Raw genomic sequence first — 5697 nt, forward strand, 5'->3', positions numbered from 1 at the left:
CCACCATGCCCAGCTAATTTTTTGTATTTTTAGTAGAGACGGGGTTTCACCATGTTGACCAGGATGGTCTCGATCTGTTGACCTCGTGATCCACCCGCCTCGGCCTCCCAAAGTGCTGGGATTACAGGCTTGAGCCACCGCGCCCGGCCAGATTCCATTTTTACATGGGCATGGATTTCAAATTCTTTTATTTGATAAAGAAGCCTAGTCACTGAAAAAGATTAAATTGAAATATCCGCCTGCATCAACCTCTCTACCAACGTATGGCCCTTTTAGGAACAAATTATTATGGGCCACTCTATATGCAGCCCTGTAACTTGTAGCTATGTGGCGAAATTTACACTTCAGTGAATATGACTCTGCCACTGTATCAGTAATAATATCTTTATATTACATCAAGATGTCTTAATGCCTTGGCTTTTCTAAAAAGTATTAAAGCTCTTTGTGATTTAGGACCTCAAAACATTTTATGGACACCAAATTCTTTCTTTCTTGTTTATCAGTCTCTTCCCTTTAATCAGCATAGCATCTGAAATATCAGAATAGATTCTCAGTAGCCTAGCCATCTCCAGGTTTTCTTCACCTTTATCATTCACACCACAGTCAGATTCATTTTTTTAAAAGCATCATTAGATAGATTAAGATAGAAATTCTAAGCTTTTGGCCGGGCGCGGTGGCTCATGCCTGTAATCCTAGCACGTTGGGAGACTGAGGTGGGTGGATCACCTGAAGTCAGGAGTTCAAGATTAGCCTGGTCATAATGGTGAAACCCCATCTCAAAAAAAAAAAGAAAGAAAGAAAGAAAGAAATTCTAAGCTTTTACTTAGTATCCTTAAGTCTGATTTAGTCTTTTGCAACTTTTTTCCTACTCCCAGCTTTCCTTCTTTTTTGGGGTCTCCATGTGTCCCTCAATCAATCTTGAATATGTTATTCACCCTCCATAGCCAAAAAGCCATTCTATTTCTTTCAAATTTATCCTATCTATATGAATTGCTTTTGATCCAACTCAAACCTAATAAACAAGTTGGCGAATGCGATTTCTACTATTGTTCTGAATTTATACCAAAGGCCCAAATCTGAAAATATAAAATATAAAGGAGTCAACTACTCAGATCAAAGAGACTGCTAGTAGTTTGGGGCCAGCCACCTTCTGGAAAGAAAGGGTTTCTGAAAAAAGCAAGCCCCCAAGGTGCCACATCAATAAACTCCCCACCCTGACTTGATAGAAGAATAAATAGAGAATAAATAGGACTGAGAGAGAGAAAGCTGCTAGTGTTGGGGGTACACAGTGCTTGTAACCAATCTTTTTTTTTTTTTGAGATTGAGTCTTGCTCTGTTACCTGGGCTGGAGTGCAGTGGTGCAACCTCGTTTCACTGCAGCCTCCTCCTCCCAGATTCAAGCAATTCTCTGCCTCAGCCTTCTGAGTAGCTGGGATTACAGGTGCCTACCACACCCGGCTAACTTGTGTATTTTTAGTAGAGACGGGGTTTTGCCATGTTGGCCAGGCTGGTCGTGAACTCCTGACCTCAAGTTACCCACCCGCCTCAGCCTCCCAAAGTGCTGAGATTATAGTAATGAGCCACCGTGCCCAGATAACCAATCTTGAATACGAACACTAGAATATTTTTCCTACCTGGGAAATTGTGGGATCTGCTCGAGATTCTGGGTTTTCTTTTTTCTGTTTTGATAGAGATGGGATTTTGCCACGTTGCCCAGGCTAGTCTAGAACTCTTGGGTTCAAGAAATCTCTCCACCTTGGCCTCCCAAAGTGTTGGGATTACAGGCATGAGCCAATGCAACCCAGTCATGCTGTAAGGAAACTGCTAACCAGTAAGAAAGGAGAACATGAGAGAACAGTTACTGGGAAAAATACAGTTACTTTTTATTTACACTCCTCAGTGAATTGAGACTTCTAACAAACCAGTTACAGATACAAAAAAAAAAAAAAAAAAAAAGGAATTTATCAACTCAATTGTTCAACAAATATTTATGGATTACTTCCTTTGTGCCAGGCACTATTCTAGGCTTTGAAAAATACTAAGCAAAGTCTCATCCTCCAGGAACTTGAGTTCAGGGGCAGCAGCACTGGCTCCAAGCATGGTGCTCAATGTTACCACAATTCTTTTTTCCATATGTCATATTTTCTTTTTTTTTAATTTCTTTTTGAGACAGAGTCTTGCTCTTTTGCCAGTCACCAGACTGGAGTGCAGTGGTGCCATCTTGGCTCACTGAAACCTCTGCCTCCCAGCTTCAAGCAATTCCCCTGCCTCAGTCTCCCAAGTAGCTGGGACTACAGCTGCACATCACTACGCCCAGCTAATTTTTGTATTTTAGTAGAGATGGGGTTTCACTATGTTGGCCAGGATGGGCTCGATCTCTTGACCTCGTGATCCATCTGCCTCAGCCTCCCAAAGTGCTGGGATTACATGTGTGAGCCACCACGCCCGGCCCCATCTGTCATATTTTCTTACCTTTCTGTAAACTGAATTCTTTGGCGGTCTCTAACCTCTTGAAGGCAGCATGGCCACCAGTGTAACAATTCTAATGGGAGGAGAGCCTATCTTTCCTGGTCATTCTAGCAAAGGAACAGACTGACTCACTGACCTGGGTTGGGTCAGATCCACATCTCGGAACCTGACCGGCTACATCCCAGTCATTAGTAAAGCCACCACAAGTATTTGTGCAGCTTGTTCATTGCAAAAAGGACAAGCAGGGGCTGAAATACAGTGAGGGCCACATTCACCAAGCCTTAGTCCTGGTGCAGGACTGTGTGTGACAGGAGAGGGGGAACGTTTTCTAATTCACACTAACACATGACAGTCGTCTTGGCCGTGTGCTCACCCCAGAGCACACCTGGACTACACGGCCTGAAGGTGGGAAAAGGACAGTTGGGCTTCCCTGATCCAAAGTCAGAAAAAGGAAATGCTGAGCAGGCAAGGACAACAGCTATCTACTTCGTTCCTTACAAGCATGGAAAGGCAAGGTGGCAGAGTAGAGGGGACCTTGGACTTGGTGTGAAAAGGCCTGCGTTCTAATCCTAGTTTGAGAAGTTAGGGGACATTGGGCAAATCACTTAACTAATCCCCAAAATATTTGTTTCCTTTCTTATAAAATGGAGAAAATTGTTGTCCTGCCTCCCCTATACACTCATTGAAATAGGAAAAAAATGGTTAACATATGAGAAAATGGTTTGGAATAAGTTTCTTACACCCAGAAAGTATTATTATTATTATCAGGATATTATATATCCTCCTAGTCAGGACCTATGGACACCAAGTTCTTTTTTTTTCTTTTGTCCATCTCTTCCATTTAATCAGTCCTGCATATCTCAAATATCAAAATAGATTCTCAGGTGGCCTAGACACCTCACACATCTTCCAGAGCGCTCACACATTGGAGGTGCTCAATAGGTGTTTATTAATTGGCTGACCAGTAATATAGAAATTCACATTACTTAGGAGAGGCGCAGTGGCTCGTGCCTGTAATTCCAGCACTTTGGAATTGCTTTAAGGAAATTGCTAACCAGTAAGAAAGGAGAACGTGAGAGAACAGTTACTGGGAAAAATAAAGTTACTGGTCGAGGCGGGCAGATCACAAGGTTAGGAGTTCAAGACCAGCTTGACCAACATGGTGAAACCCCCGTCTCTACTAAAAAATACAAAAAATTAGCCGGGCGTGGTGGTGCACACCTGTAGTCCCATGTACTCGGGAGGCTGAGGCTACAGAATTGCTGGAACCTGGGAGGTGGAGGTTGCAGTGAGCCGAGATCATGCCACTGTACTCCAGCCTGTGGGACAGAGTGAGACTCCATAAAAACAAAAAAACAAAACACGGAAATTCACACTACTCGGTTCCTTTCCAAAGTCTTATACAAGCAAAATGTTGTGGCAAAATATTCACCTAACATTAAAATTCAAGGATTCCAGAAACCTGTAAGCAAGCTGTCTTGTAATCTCATTATTGGGTCTCAATTGAAGTACTGTTTCCTCAGGGGAAACTTCATGGTCTGTCCCAGCCCCCCAGTCAGGGCAGAGCCTTCAACCTGATTCACAACACTTCACACAATTGTTTGTCATCAGGTCTGCGTTTACCTACTGACCATGAACTCCACCGGGCAGGCAGCATGGCTGTCTTGATCGCTGTTGCGTGGTAGCCTTGGGGCCTGGTACACAGAAATAAATCAAGAAATACTTGTTAAATGAATGAGTACATCTGTGGAATTAAATGGAACAAGGTCAATTGGGACTAGGAAACATACATCTAATTTCCCCTTTCTCTTTTCCTAACATTGTTTTCTAAGCCCTCAACCTCACGACTTCTGGAACCCCCGTTAAGAAGAGAAAGAATGAATAGTTGACTTGAACGTGTCCTTTTAAGGACACACAGTCAATGACTATTTAGAAACATAATGCATTCACCCTGACATATGTAAGCAATGCCTCAAAAAATGCAGGACAAACATAGTAGTTATAACTCCCTGTAATCATAAATTCATTCTGGAATAATAGTTCTAAATTGTATGCCATTGTATATCCTGGTATGTCCTAATGCTTACATTTGCCCCAAAACCAAGAAAGATCTAATCAGTCATTCCTGGAAGCATATGCATTACTCCAAGTCAGAAATTAGATTAGAGTGGTTCGGAGGAGAGAGATTTTATAGACAAATTATTCCTTCTTCCTTCCCCTCCCCACTGTCCATTCTACAAATTTCATTTACATAATGCAGCTTTTAGCACAAATGAAATGAGTCAGCATCAGGGAAGACAAACTGAAATATGACTTTTATGCCAAAAGCAATTATTTTTTTTGTCTGTCAGCCCGCAGTGAGCAAGTGATCTTCCAAATAACAGAACATTTAAAAAATAAAAATAGAGGCCAGTATCCAGTTGGTCATCAATACCTGTTATGTACAGAAATTTTCATTTATTTTTAATTATGCTAAGATATACAGAATATAAAATTTACCATCTTAACCATTTTAAGAACACAATTCAGTAGTGTTAAGGACATTTGCACTGTTATTAACCAATCTGCAGAACGCTTTTCACCTTAGAAAATCTGTACCCATCCAGTAACAACTCCCTATTCCCTTCTCCCCAAACCTCTGGCCACCACCATTGTACTTTCTGCCTCTATGAATTTCACTACCATAGGCACCACATAGGAGTGCAATACACAGCATTTGTCTTTTTGTGACTGGCTCATTTCACGGAGCATAAATGTCCTCATGATTCATTCATGTTGTAGCATGTGTCAGAATTTCATCCCTTTTTACGGCTGAATAATATTCTGTTGTGTATACATACCACATCTTGTTCATCCGCTCATTCATTCATGGACACTTAGGCTGCTTCCTCATTTTAGCTATTGTGAATAAAGCTGCTATGAACATGGGTAAACAGATATCTCTTTGAGACTCTACTTTCCATTCTTTTGACTATGTGCCCAGAAGTGGAATTGCAGGATCATTGATAATTCCATTTTCATTTTTAATTTTTTTGTAAAGATAGAGTCTTGCTATGTTGCCCAGGCTGGTCTCAAATTCCTGGGCTCAAGCAATCCTCCACACTCGGCCTCCCAAAGCACTGGAATTATAGGTGTGAGCCACCACCCGCAGCCCTATATTTAATTTTCTGAGGAGCTGCAATACTTTTTTCCATAGCAGCTACACCATTTTACATTCTCTGTGTGCAG

The sequence above is a fragment of the Cebus imitator genome, unplaced genomic scaffold, assembly GCF_001604975.1.
Source record: "Cebus imitator isolate Cc_AM_T3 unplaced genomic scaffold, Cebus_imitator-1.0 Scaffold616, whole genome shotgun sequence".
Classification (NCBI taxonomy): domain Eukaryota; kingdom Metazoa; phylum Chordata; class Mammalia; order Primates; family Cebidae; genus Cebus; species Cebus imitator.